This window comes from Tachypleus tridentatus, chromosome 10 (genome assembly GCF_004210375.1).
Source record: "Tachypleus tridentatus isolate NWPU-2018 chromosome 10, ASM421037v1, whole genome shotgun sequence".
NCBI classification, from domain to species: Eukaryota; Metazoa; Arthropoda; class Merostomata; order Xiphosura; family Limulidae; genus Tachypleus; species Tachypleus tridentatus.
Window position 1 is genome coordinate 11340833 of NC_134834.1, and position 17685 is coordinate 11358517.

The 17685-nt window shown below is 26.6% G+C and overlaps 1 protein-coding gene across 1 annotated transcript in view; it reads right to left on the reverse strand.

Annotated features, from left to right (window-relative positions):
- Positions 1 to 17685, reverse strand: part of LOC143228746 (pre-B-cell leukemia transcription factor 1-like) — a 272600-nt gene that overhangs the window by 96237 nt on the left and 158678 nt on the right. The gene's annotated exons all lie outside the window — the stretch shown is intronic.

Below are 17685 nucleotides of genomic sequence, written 5' to 3' on the forward strand. Positions count from 1 at the left end.
GTGGAATGGGGGAAGTGTTTGTGTGTGTGTAGAGAACCGGAGAGTTTTCTATTAACAAGAGTAATCACGACTCTTTCCAGTCGAAAGAAGAGAAAAAAAAACTGTTTCGAAAAAACCGAGCTCAGCAGATGCTGAGAATCTATTACTTATGTTAAAAGTTTCGCTACTTCAAGTCGTGGCAGAGAAGCCAACCTAACTCCAATAACTGCAACACAAAATGGCGTCCTGTCTCAGTAAACGCTCTCAGAAAATTGCACAGCTGTGTGATAGGCGTGAACCAAGTAACAAAAACTAATAGAACCCGGCATAACAAGGTGGTTAAGGCAAACGACTCGTAATCTGAAGTTCGCGGGTTCGAATCACCGTTACGTCAAACATACTCATCCTTTCAGCCGTGGGGGCGTTATAATGTGACGGTCAATCCCACTATTCGTCACTAAAAAAGTAGCCTTATAGTTGGCGGTGGGTGGCGATGACTAGCTGCCTTACTTCTACGCTTACACTGCTAAATTAGGGACGGCTAGTGCAGATAGCCCTCGAGTAGCCCAAGAGTTGGCGGTGGGTGATGATGACTAGCTGCCTTACCTCTACACTTACACTGCTAAATTAGGGACGGCAAGCGCGAAATTCACAACAAACCAACCGAGAACAACTAAACCAATATGGTTTTAGATCGAAACTCATGTTTCTCTCTCTCTCATTGAAATCAAATAGAAATCTACAGGAGATAAAACTCTTAACAAAAGAAAATGTTATTTCAAAACACTTGTTTCTCTCGCTGGTATCCTATCAACAACAACAGAGACCTCTGTCGGCAAAATGAGACTGGCTAGAGGAATTAGCAAGACGACACTAGCTCACCCCTGTGGTGTGTTAGTAAAGTATTATCTAGTTTGATTTCCATAACGATTTGAATCAATTTTTAAAAAAATATACGCAGATAGCCCTCGTGCAGCTTTGCGCGAAGTTTAAAACAAACCAAACCACAGAAAATTCAAACAACTAACTCCAACATTACATAAAAAAAGTTATGGATGTTAATATGTCACAGTAACTGACGTTATATACAATAAGTTATGGATGTTAATATGTCACAGTAACTGACATTATATAGAATAAGTTATGGATGTTAATATGTCGGTATCAGACGTTATATATAATAAGTTATGAATGTTAATATGTCACAGTAACTGACATTATATAGAATAAGTCATGGATGTTAATATGTCACAGTAACTGACATTATATAGAATAAGTCATGGATGTTAATATGTCACAGTAACTGACATTATATAGAATAAGTCATGGATGTTAATATGTCACAGTATCAGACATTATATATAATAAGTTATGGATGTTAATATGTCACAGTAACTGACATTATATAGAATAAGTTATGGATGTTAATATGTCACAGTAACTGACGTTATATAGAATAAGTTATGGATGTTAATATGTCACAGTATCAGACATTATATATAATAAGTTATGGATGTTAATATGTCACAGTAACTGACATTATATACAATAAGTTATGGATGTTAATATGTCACAGTAACTGACATTATATAGAATAAGTTATGGATGTTAATATGTCACAGTAACTGACATTATATATAATAAGTTATGGATGTTAATATGTCACAGTAACTAACATTATATACAATAAGTTATGGATGTTAATATGTCACAGTAACTGACATTATATAGAATAAGTTATGGATGTTAATATGTCACAGTAACTGACATTATATAGAATAAGTTATGGATGATAATATGTCACAGTAACTGACATTATATAGAATAAGTTATGGATGTTAATATGTCACAGTATCAGACATTATTTATAATAAGTTATGGATGTTAATATGTCACAGTAACTGACATATAAAATAAGTTATGGATGTTAATATGTCACAGTAACTGACATTATATAGAATAAGTTATGGATGTTAATATGTCACAGTATCAGACATTATATATAATAAGTTATGGATGTTAATATGTCACAGTAACTGACATTATATAGAATAAGTTATGGATGTTAATATGTCACAGTAACTGACATTATATAGAATAAGTTATGGATGTTAATATGTCACAGTATCAGACATTATATATAATAAGTTATGGATGTTAATATGTCACAGTAACTGACATATAAAATAAGTTATGGATGTTAATATGTCACAGTAACTGACATTATATAGAATAAGTTATGGATGTTAATATGTCACAGTAACTGACATTATATAGAATAAGTTATGGATGTTAATATGTCACAGTATCAGACGTTATATATAATAAGTTATGGATGTTAATATGTCACAGTAACTGACGTTATATATAATAAGTTATGGATGTTAATATGTCACAGTAACTGACATTATATAAAATAAATTATGGATGTTAATATGTCACAGTAACTGACATTATATAGAATAAGTTATGGATGTTAATATGTCACAGTAACTGACGTTATATAGAATAAGTTATGGATGTTAATATGTCACAGTAACTGACATTATATAGAATAAGTTATGGATGTTAATATGTCACAGTAACTGACATTATATAGAATAAGTCATGGATGTTAATATGTCACAGTAACTGACACTATATATAATAAGTTATGGATGTTAATATGTCACAGTAACTGACATTATATACAATAAGTCATGGATGTTAATATGTCACAGTAACTGACATTATATATAATAAGTTATGGATGTTAATATGTCACAGTAACTGACATTATATACAATAAGTTATGGATGTTAATATGTCACAGTAACTGACATTATATAGAATAAGTTATGGATGTTAATATGTCACAGTAACTGACATTATATAGAATAAGTTATGGATGTTAATATGTCACAGTATCAGACATTATATATAATAAGTTATGGATGTTAATATGTCACAGTAACTGACGTTATATATATTAAGTTATGGATGTTAATATGTCACAGTAACTGACATTATATAGAATAAGTTATGGATGTTAATATGTCACAGTAACTGACATTATATAGAATAAGTTATGGATGTTAATATGTCACAGTAACTGACATTATATAGAATAAGTTATGGATGTTAATATGTCACAGTATCAGACGTTATATATAATAAGTTATGGATGTTAATATGTCACAGTAACTGACGTTATATATAATAAGTTATGGATGTTAATATGTCACAGTAACTGACATTATATAGAATAAATTATGGATGTTAATATGTCACAGTAACTGACATTATATACAATAAGTTATGGATGTTAATATGTCACAGTAACTGACGTTATATAGAATAAGTTATGGATGTTAATATGTCACAGTAACTGACATTATATAGAATAAGTTATGGATGTTAATATGTCACAGTATCAGACGTTATATATAATAAGTTATGGATGTTAATATGTCACAGTAACTGACGTTATATATAATAAGTTATGGATGTTAATATGTCACAGTAACTGACATTATATAGAATAAGTTATGGATGTTAATATGTCACAGTAACTGACATTATATATAATAAGTTATGGATGTTAATATGTCACAGTAACTGACATTATATACAATAAGTTATGGATGTTAATATGTCACAGTAACTGACATTATATACAATAAGTTATGGATGTTAATATGTCACAGTAACTGACATTATATAGAATAAGTTATGGATGTTAATATGTCACAGTATCAGACATTATATATAATAAGTTATGGATGTTAATATGTCACAGTAACTGACATATAAAATATGTTATGAATGTTAATATGTCACAGTAACTGACATTATATATAATAAGTTATGGATGTTAATATGTCACAGTAACTGACGTTATATATAATAAGTTATGGATGTTAATATGTCACAGTAACTGACATTATATAGAATAAGTTATGGATGTTAATATGTCACAGTAACTGACATTATATAGAATAAGTTATGGATGTTAATATGTCACAGTAACTGACGTTATATAGAATAAGTTATGGATGTTAATATGTCACAGTAACTGACGTTATATAGAATAAGTTATGGATGTTAATATGTCACAGTAACTGACATTATATAGAATAAGTTATGGATGTTAATATGTCACAGTAACTGACATTATATAGAATAAGTTATGGATGTTAATATGTCACAGTATCAGACATTATATATATAATAAGTTATGGATGTTAATATGTCACAGTAACTGACATTATATAAATAAGTTATGGATGTTAATATGTCACAGTAACTGACATTATATAGAATAAGTTATGGATGTTAATATGTCACAGTAACTGACATTATATAGAATAAGTTATGGATGTTAATATGTCACAGTAACTGACATTATATAGAATAAGTTATGGATGTTAATATGTCACAGTATCAGACGTTATATATAATAAGTTATGGATGTTAATATGTCACAGTAACTGACGTTATATATAATAAGTTATGGATGTTAATATGTCACAGTAACTGACATTATATAGAATAAGTTATGGATGTTAATATGTCACAGTAACTGACATTATATAGAATAAGTTATGGATGTTAATATGTCACAGTAACTGACATTATATATAATAAGTTATGGATGTTAATATGTCACAGTAACTGACATTATATAGTTAATAAGTTATGGATGTTAATATGTCACAGTAACTGACATTATATAGAATAAGTTATGGATGTTAATATGTCACAGTAACTGACATTATATAGAATAAGTTATGGATGTTAATATGTCACAGTAACTGACGTTATATAGAATAAGTTATGGATGTTATATCACAGTCACAGTGTCACAACTGACATTATATATAATAAGTTATGGATGTTAATATGTCACAGTAACTGACATTATATAGAATAAGTTATGGATGTTAATATGTCACAGACTGTTATATAGAATAAGTTATGGATGTTAATATGTCACAGTAACTGACATTATATATAAATGGATGTTAGTTATCACAGGATGTTAATATGTCACAGTAACTGACGTTATATATAATAAGTTATGGATGTTAATATGTCACAGTAACTGACATTATATAGAATAAGTTATGGATGTTAATATGTCACAGTAACTGACATTATATAGAATAAGTTATGGATGTTAATATGTCACAGTAACTGACATTATATAGAATAAGTTATGGATGTTAATATGTCACAGTATCAGACGTTATATATAATAAGTTATGGATGTTAATATGTCACAGTAACTGACGTTATATATAATAAGTTATGGATGTTAATATGTCACAGTAACTGACATTATATAGAATAAGTTATGGATGTTAATATGTCACAGTAACTGACATTATATATAATAAGTTATGGATGTTAATATGTCACAGTAACTGACATTATATAGAATAAGTTATGGATGTTAATATGTCACAGTAACTGACATTATATATAATAAGTTATGGATGTTAATATGTCACAGTAACTGACATTATATAGAATAAGTTATGGATGTTAATATGTCACAGTAACTGACATTATATAGAATAAGTTATGGATGTTAATATGTCACAGTAACTGACATTATATAGAATAAGTTATGGATGTTAATATGTCACAGTAACTGACATTATATATAATAAGTTATGGATGTTAATATGTCACAGTAACTGACATTATATATAATAAGTTATGGATGTTAATATGTCACAGTAACTGACATTATATAGAATAAGTTATGGATGTTAATATGTCACAGTAACTGACATTATATAGAATAAGTTATGGATGTTAATATGTCACAGTAACTGACATTATATATAATAAGTTATGGATGTTAATATGTCACAGTAACTGACATTATATAGAATAAGTTATGGATGTTAATATGTCACAGTAACTGACATTATATAGAATAAGTTATGGATGTTAATATGTCACAGTAACTGACATTATATAGAATAAGTTATGGATGTTAATATATGATATATATAATAAGTTATGGATGTTAATATGTCACAGTAACTGACATTATATATAATAAGTTATGGATGTTAATATGTCACAGTAACTGACATTATATATAATAAGTTATGGATGTTAATATGTCACAGTAACTGACATTATATAGAATAAGTTATGGATGTTAATATGTCACAGTAACTGACATTATATATAATAAGTTATGGATGTTAATATGTCATAAGTAATGTTAATATGACATTATATAGAATAAGTTATGGATGTTAATATGTCACAGTAACTGACATTATATAGAATAAGTTATGGATGTTAATATGTCACAGTAACTGACATATATAATAAGTTATGGATGTTAATATGTCACAGTAACTGACATTATATAGAATAAGTTATGGATGTTAATATGTTACAGTAACTGACGTTATATAGAATAAGTTATGGATGTTAATATGTCACAGTAACTGACATTATATAGAATAAGTTATGGATGTTAATATGTCACAGTATCAGACGTTATATATAGAATAAGTTATGGATGTTAATATGTCACAGTAACTGACATTATATATAATAAGTTATGGATGTTAATATGTCACAGTAACTGACATTATATAGAATAAGTTATGGATGTTAATATGTCACAGTAACTGACATTATATATAATAAGTTATGGATGTTAATATGTCACAGTAACTGACATTATATATAATAAGTTATGGATGTTAATATGTCACAGTAACTGACATTATATAGAATAAGTTATGGATGTTAATATGTCACAGTAACTGACATTATATAGAATAAGTTATGGATGTTAATATGTCACAGTAACTGACATTATATAGAATAAGTTATGGATGTTAATATGTCACAGTATCAGACATTATATATAATAAGTTATGGATGTTAATATGTCACAGTAACTGACATTATATATAATAAGTTATGGATGTTAATATGTCACAGTAACTGACATTATATATAATAAGTTATGGATGTTAATATGTCACAGTAACTGACGTTATATATAATAAGTTATGGATGTTAATATGTCACAGTAACTGACATTATATAGAATAAGTTATGGATGTTAATATGTCACAGTAACTGACATTATATAGAATAAGTTATGGATGTTAATATGTCACAGTAACTGACATTATATAGAATAAGTTATGGATGTTAATATGTCACAGTAACTGACATTATATATAATAAGTTATGGATGTTAATATGTCACAGTAACTGACATTATATAGAATAAATTATGGATGTTAATATGTCACAGTAACTGACATTATATAGAATAAGTTATGGATGTTAATATGTCACAGTATCAGACATTATATATAATAAGTTATGGATGTTAATATGTCACAGTAACTGACATTATATAAATAAGTTATGGATGTTAATATGTCACAGTATCTGACATTATATATAATAAGTTATGGATGTTAATATGTCACAGTAACTGACGTTATATATAATAAGTTATGGATGTTAATATGTCACAGTAACTGACATTATATAGAATAAGTTATGGATGTTAATATGTCACAGTAACTGACATTATATAGAATAAGTTATGGATGTTAATATGTCACAGTAACTGACATTATATATAATAAGTTATGGATGTTAATATGTCACAGTATCAGACGTTATATATAATAAGTTATGGATGTTAATATGTCACAGTAACTGACGTTATATATAATAAGTTATGGATGTTAATATGTCACAGTAACTGACATTATATAAAATAAATTATGGATGTTAATATGTCACAGTAACTGACATTATATAGAATAAGTTATGGATGTTAATATGTCACAGTAACTGACGTTATATAGAATAAGTTATGGATGTTAATATGTCACAGTAACTGACATTATATAGAATAAGTTATGGATGTTAATATGTCACAGTAACTGACATTATATATAATAAGTTATGGATGTTAATATGTCACAGTAACTGACATTATATATAATAAGTTATGGATGTTAATATGTCACAGTAACTGACATTATATACAATAAGTTATGGATGTTAATATGTCACAGTAACTGACATTATATATAATAAGTTATGGATGTTAATATGTCACAGTAACTGACATTATATACAATAAGTTATGGATGTTAATATGTCACAGTAACTGACATTATATAGAATAAGTTATGGATGTTAATATGTCACAGTAACTGACATTATATAGAATAAGTTATGGATGTTAATATGTCACAGTATCAGACATTATATATAATAAGTTATGGATGTTAATATGTCACAGTAACTGACGTTATATATAATAAGTTATGGATGTTAATATGTCACAGTAACTGACATTATATATAATAAGTTATGGATGTTAATATGTCACAGTAACTGACATTATATAGAATAAGTTATGGATGTTAATATGTCACAGTAACTGACATTATATAGAATAAGTTATGGATGTTAATATGTCACAGTATCAGACATTATATATAATAAGTTATGGATGTTAATATGTCACAGTAACTGACATTATATATAATAAGTTATGGATGTTAATATGTCACAGTAACTGACATTATATAGAATAAGTTATGGATGTTAATATGTCACAGTAATTGACATTATATACAATAAGTTATGGATGTTAATATGTCACAGTAACTGACGTTATATAGAATAAGTTATGGATGTTAATATGTCACAGTAACTGACATTATATAGAATAAGTTATGGATGTTAATATGTCACAGTATCAGACGTTATATATAATAAGTTATGGATGTTAATATGTCACAGTAACTGACGTTATATATAATAAGTTATGGATGTTAATATGTCACAGTAACTGACATTATATAGAATAAGTTATGGATGTTAATATGTCACAGTAACTGACATTATATATAATAAGTTATGGATGTTAATATGTCACAGTAACTGACATTATATAGAATAAGTTATGGATGTTAATATGTCACAGTAACTGACATTATATAAAATAAATTATGGATGTTAATATGTCACAGTAACTGACATTATATACAATAAGTTATGGATGTTAATATGTCACAGTAACTGACATTATATAGAATAAGTTATGGATGTTAATATGTCACAGTATCAGACGTTATATATAATAAGTTATGGATGTTAATATGTCACAGTATCAGACGTTATATATAATAAGTTATGGATGTTAATATGTCACAGTAACTGACATTATATATAATAAGTTATGGATGTTAATATGTCACAGTAACTGACATTATATACAATAAGTTATGGATGTTAATATGTCACAGTAACTGACATTATATAGAATAAGTTATGGATGTTAATATGTCACAGTAACTGACATTATATATAATAAGTTATGGATGTTAATATGTCACAGTAACTGACATTATATATAATAAGTTATGGATGTTAATATGTCACAGTATCAGACGTTATATATAATAAGTTATGGATGTTAATATGTCACAGTAACTGACATTATATAGAATAAATTATGGATGTTAATATGTCACAGTAACTGACATTATATAGAATAAGTTATGGATGTTAATATGTCACAGTATCAGACATTATATATAATAAGTTATGGATGTTATATAGTAACTAATAAGTTATGGATGTTAATATGTCACAGTAACTGACATATATATAAATAAGTTATGGATGTTAATATGTCACAGTATCAGACGTTATATATAATAAGTTATGGATGTTAATATGTCACAGTAACTGACGTTATATATAATAAGTTATGGATGTTAATATGTCACAGTAACTGACATTATATAGAATAAGTTATGGATGTTAATATGTCACAGTAACTGACATTATATACAATAAGTTATGGATGTTAATATGTCACAGTAACTGACATTATATAGAATAAGTTATGGATGTTAATATGTCACAGTAACTGACATTATATATAAGTTATGGATGTTAATATGTCACAGAAACTGACATTATATACAATAAGTTATGGATGTTAATATGTCACAGTAACTGGCATTATATAGAATAAGTTATGGATGTTAATATGTCACAGTAACTGACATTATATAGAATAAGTTATGGATGTTAATATGTCACAGTATCAGACATTATTTATAATAAGTTATGGATGTTAATATGTCACAGTAACTGACATATAAAATAAGTTATGAATGTTAATATGTCACAGTAACTGACATTATATAGAATAAGTTATGGATGTTAATATGTCACAGTATCAGACATTATATATAATAAGTTATGGATGTTAATATGTCACAGTAACTGACATTATATAGAATAAGTTATGGATGTTAATATGTCACAGTAACTGACATTATATAAAATAAATTATGGATGTTAATATGTCACAGTAACTGACATTATATACATATGTCACAGTAACTGACATTATATAGAATATGGATGTTAATATGTCACAGTAACTGACATAATATAGAATAAGTTATGGATGTTAATATGTCACAGTATCAGACGTTATATATAATAAGTTATGGATGTTAATATGTCACAGTATCAGACGTTATATATAATAAGTTATGGATGTTAATATGTAGTAACTGACATTATATATAATAAGTTATGGATGTTAATATGTCACAGTAACTGACATTATATACAATAAGTTATGGATGTTAATATGTCACAGTAACTGACATTATATAGAATAAGTTATGGATGTTAATATGTCACAGTAACTGACATTATATATAATAAGTTATGGATGTTAATATGTCACAGTAACTGACGTTATATATAATAAGTTATGGATGTTAATATGTCACAGTAACTGACATTATATAGAATAAGTTATGGATGTTAATATGTCACAGTAACTGACATTATATAGAATAAGTTATGGATGTTAATATGTCACAGTATCAGACATTATATATAATAAGTTATGGATGTTAATATGTCACAGTAACTGACATATAAAATATGTTATGAATGTTAATATGTCACAGTATCAGACGTTATATATAATAAGTTATGGATGTTAATATGTCACAGTAACTGACGTTAGATATATAATAAGTTATGGATGTTAATATGTCACAGTAACTGACATTATATAGAATAAGTTATGGATGTTAATATGTCACAGTAACTGACATTATATACAATAAGTTATGGATGTTAATATGTCACAGTAACTGACATTATATACAATAAGTTATGGATGTTAATATGTCACAGTAACTGACATTATATATAATAAGTTATGGATGTTAATATGTCACAGTAACTGGCATTATATAGAATAAGTTATGGATGTTAATATGTCACAGTAACTGACATTATATAGAATAAGTTATGGATGTTAATATGTCACAGTATCAGACATTATATATAATAAGTTATGGATGTTAATATGTCACAGTAACTGACATTATATAAATAAGTTATGAATGTTAATATGTCACAGTAACTGACATTATATAGAATAAGTTATGGATGTTAATATGTCACAGTATCAGACATTATATATAATAAGTTATGGATGTTAATATGTCACAGTAACTGACATTATATAGAATAAGTTATGGATGTTAATATGTCACAGTAACTGACATTATATAAAATAAATTATGGATGTTAATATGTCACAGTAACTGACATTATATACAATAAGTTATGGATGTTAATATGTCACAGTAACTGACGTTATATAGAATAAGTTATGGATGTTAATATGTCACAGTAACTGACATAATATAGAATAAGTTATGGATGTTAATATGTCACAGTATCAGACGTTATATATAATAGGTTATGGATGTTAATATGTCACAGTATCAGACGTTATATATAATAAGTTATGGATGTTAATATGTCACAGTAACTGACATTATATATAATAAGTTATGGATGTTAATATGTCACAGTAACTGACATTATATACAATAAGTTATGGATGTTAATATGTCACAGTAACTGACATTATATAGAATAAGTTATGGATGTTAATATGTCACAGTAACTGACATTATATATAATAAGTTATGGATGTTAATATGTCACAGTAACTGACACGTTATATACAATAAGTTATGGATGTTAATATGTCACAGTAACTGACATTATATAGAATAAGTTATGGATGTTAATATGTCACAGTAACTGACATTATATAGAATAAGTTATGGATGTTAATATGTCACAGTAACTGACATTATATAGAATAAGTTATGGATGTTAATATGTCACAGTATCAGACAGTATATATAATAAGTTATGGATGTTAATATGTCACAGTAACTGACATATAAAATAAGTTATGAATGTTAATATGTCACAGTAACTGACATTATATAGAATAAGTTATGGATGTTAATATGTCACAGTATCAGACGTTATATATAATAAGTTATGGATGTTAATATGTCACAGTAACTGACATTATATATAATAAGTTATGGATGTTAATATGTCACAGTAACTGACATTATATAGAATAAGTTATGGATGTTAATATGTCACAGTAACTGACATTATATATAATAAGTTATGGATGTTAATATGTCACAGTAACTGACATATATATAATAAGTTATGGATGTTAATATGTCACAGTAACTGACATTATATACAATAAGTTATGGATGTTAATATGTCACAGTAACTGACATTATATAGAATAAGTTATGGATGTTAATATGTCACAGTAACTGACATTATATAGAATAAGTTATGGATGTTAATATGTCACAGTATCAGACATTATATAAAATATGTTATGAATGTTAATATGTCACAGTAACTGACATTATATATAATAAGTTATGGATGTTAATATGTCACAGTAACTGACGTTATATATAATAAGTTATGGATGTTAATATGTCACAGTAACTGACGTTATATATAATAAGTTATGGATGTTAATATGTCACAGTAACTGACATTATATAGAATAAGTTATGGATGTTAATATGTCACAGTAACTGACATTATATATAATAAGTTATGGATGTTAATATGTCACAGTAACTGACATTATATAGAATAAGTTATGGATGTTAATATGTCACAGTATCAGACGTTATATATAATAAGTTATGGATGTTAATATGTCACAGTAACTGACATTATATAGAATAAATTATGGATGTTAATATGTCACAGTAACTGACATTATATAGAATAAGTTATGGATGTTAATATGTCACAGTATCAGACATTATATATAATAAGTTATGGATGTTAATATGTCACAGTAACTGACATATAAAATATGTTATGAATGTTAATATGTCACAGTATCAGACGTTATATATAATAAGTTATGGATGTTAATATGTCACAGTAACTGACGTTAGATATAATAAGTTATGGATGTTAATATGTCACAGTAACTGACATTATATAGAATAAGTTATGGATGTTAATATGTCACAGTAACTGACATTATATACAATAAGTTATGGATGTTAATATGTCACAGTAACTGACATTATATAGAATAAGTTATGGATGTTAATATGTCACAGTAACTGACATTATATACAATAAGTTATGGATGTTAATATGTCACAGTAACTGACATTATATACAATAAGTTATGGATGTTAATATGTCACAGTAACTGGCATTATATAGAATAAGTTATGGATGTTAATATGTCACAGTAACTGACATTATATAGAATAAGTTATGGATGTTAATATGTCACAGTATCAGACATTATTTATAATAAGTTATGGATGTTAATATGTCACAGTAACTGACATATAAAATAAGTTATGAATGTTAATATGTCACAGTAACTGACATTATATAGAATAAGTTATGGATGTTAATATGTCACAGTATCAGACATTATATATAATAAGTTATGGATGTTAATATGTCACAGTAACTGACATTATATAGAATAAGTTATGGATGTTAATATGTCACAGTAACTGACATTATATAAAATAAATTATGGATGTTAATATGTCACAGTAACTGACATTATATACAATAAGTTATGGATGTTAATATGTCACAGTAACTGACATAATATAGAATAAGTTATGGATGTTAATATGTCACAGTATCAGACGTTATATATAATAAGTTATGGATGTTAATATGTCACAGTATCAGACGTTATATATAATAAGTTATGGATGTTAATATGTCAGAGTAACTGACATTATATATAATAAGTTATGGATGTTAATATGTCACAGTAACTGACATTATATACAATAAGTTATGGATGTTAATATGTCACAGTAACTGACATTATATAGAATAAGTTATGGATGTTAATATGTCACAGTAACTGACATTATATATAATAAGTTATGGATGTTAATATGTCACAGTAACTGACATTATATACAATAAGTTATGGATGTTAATATGTCACAGTAACTGACATTATATATAATAAGTTATGGATGTTAATATGTCACAGTAACTGACATTATATAGAATAAGTTATGGATGTTAATATGTCACAGTAACTGACATTATATAGAATAAGTTATGGATGTTAATATGTCACAGTATCAGACATTATATATAATAAGTTATGGATGTTAATATGTCACAGTAACTGACATATAAAATAAGTTATGAATGTTAATATGTCACAGTAACTGACATTATATAGAATAAGTTATGGATGTTAATATGTCACAGTAACTGACGTTATATATAATAAGTTATGGATGTTAATATGTCACAGTAACTGACATTATATATAATAAGTTATGGATGTTAATATGTCACAGTAACTGACATTATATACAATAAGTTATGGATGTTAATATGTCACAGTAACTGACATTATATAGAATAAGTTATGGATGTTAATATGTCACAGTAACTGACATTATATACAATAAGTTATGGATGTTAATATGTCACAGTAACTGACATTATATACAATAAGTTATGGATGTTAATATGTCACAGTAACTGGCATTATATAGAATAAGTTATGGATGTTAATATGTCACAGTAACTGACATTATATAGAATAAGTTATGGATGTTAATATGTCACAGTATCAGACATTATTTATAATAAGTTATGGATGTTAATATGTCACAGTAACTGACATATAAAATAAGTTATGAATGTTAATATGTCACAGTAACTGACATTATATAGAATAAGTTATGGATGTTAATATGTCACAGTATCAGACATTATATATAATAAGTTATGGATGTTAATATGTCACAGTAACTGACATTATATAGAATAAGTTATGGATGATAATATGTCACAGTAACTGACATTATATAAAATAAATTATGGATGTTAATATGTCACAGTAACTGACATTATATACAATAAGTTATGGATGTTAATATGTCACAGTATCAGACGTTATATATAATAAGTTATGGATGTTAATATATCAGAGTAACTGACATTATATATAATAAGTTATGGATGTTAATATGTCACAGTAACTGACATTATATACAATAAGTTATGGATGTTAATATGTCACAGTAACTGACATTATATAGAATAAGTTATGGATGTTAATATGTCACAGTAACTGACATTATATATAATAAGTTATGGATGTTAATATGTCACAGTAACTGACGTATTATATACAATAAGTTATGGATGTTAATATGTCACAGTAACTGACATTATATAGAATAAGTTATGGATGTTAATATGTCACAGTAACTGACATTATATAGAATAAGTTATGGATGTTAATATGTCACAGTAACTGACATTATATAGAATAAGTTATGGATGTTAATATGTCACAGTATCAGACAGTATATATAATAAGTTATGGATGTTAATATGTCACAGTAACTGACATTATAAAATAAGTTATGGATGTTAATATGTCACAGTAACTGACATTGTATAGAATAAGTTATGGATGTTAATATGTCACAGTATCTGACATTATATATAATAAGTTATGGATGTTAATATGTCACAGTAACTGACAGTTATATATATAATAAGTTATGGATGTTAATATGTCACAGTATGCGACATTATATATAATAAGTTATGGATGTTAATATGTCACAGTAACTGACATTATATATAATAAGTTATGGATGTTAATATATCACAGTAACTGACATTATATAATAAGTTATGGATGTTAATATGTCACAGTATCTGACATTATATATAATAAGTTATGGATGTTAATATGTCACAGTATCGAGACGTTATATACAATAAGTTATGGATGTTAATATGTCACAGTAACTTGACGTTATATATAATAAGTTATGGATGTTAATATGTCACAGTAACTGACATTATATGGGAATAAGTTATGGATGTTAATATGTCACAGTATCCAGACAATTTATATAGAATAAGTTATGGATATTGAATATGTCACAGTAACTGACGTTATATATAATAAGTTATGGATGTTAATATGTCACAGTAACAGACGTTATATACAATAAGTTATGGATGTTAATATGTCACAGTAACTGACATTATATAGAATAAGTTATGGATGTTAATATGTCACAGTAACTGACGGTATTATATAGAATAAGTTATGGATGTTAATATGTCACAGTAACTGACATTATATAGAATAAGTTATGGATGTTAATATGTCACAGTATCAGACAGAGTATATACTAATAAGTTATGGATATGTTAATGTATGTCACATTGACATATAAAATAAGTTATGGATGTTAATATGTCACAGTAACTGACATTATATAGAATAAGTTATGGATGTTAATATGTCACAGTATCAGACGTTATATATGCAATAGGTTATGGATGTTAATATGTCACATAGGCGGACGCGATTATATATAATAAGTTATGGATGTTAATATGTCACAGTAACTGACGTTATATAGAATAAGTTATGGATGTATTGGATATGTCACAGTAACTGACATTATATAGAATAAGTTATGGATGTTAATATGTCACAGTATCAGACATTATATATAATAAGTTATGGATGTTAATATGTCACAGTAACTGACGTTATATACAATAAGTTATGGATGTTAATATGTCACAGTAGCGACATTATATATAATAAGTTATGGATGTTAATATGTCACAGTATCTGACATTATATATAATAAGTTATGGATGTTAATATGTCACGGTAACTGACATTATATATAATAAGTTATGGATGTTAATATGTCACAGTAACTGACGTTATATACAATAAGTTATGGATGTTAATATGTCACAGTATATAGGACGGATTTATATACCGTAATAAGTTATGGATGTTAATATGTACAGTAACTGACGTTATACGGTATAAGTTATGGATGTTAATATGTCACAGTATCGGCGTTATATAGAATAAGTTATGGATATTTAATATGTCACAGTAGCTGACGTTATATATACAATAAGTTATGGATGTTAATATGTCACAGTAACTGACGTTATATAGAATAAGTTATGGATGTTAATATGTCACAGTAACAGACATTATTTATAATAGGATTATGGATGTTAATATGTCACAGTATCAGACATTATATATAATAAGTTATGGATGTTAATAATGTCACAGTAACTGACATTATATATAAATAAAGTTATGGATGTTAATATGTCACAGTAACTGACATTATATAGAATAAGTTATGGATGTTAATGTATGTCACAATATCGGACATTATATATAATAAGTTATGGATGTTAATATGTCACAGTAACTGACGTATATGC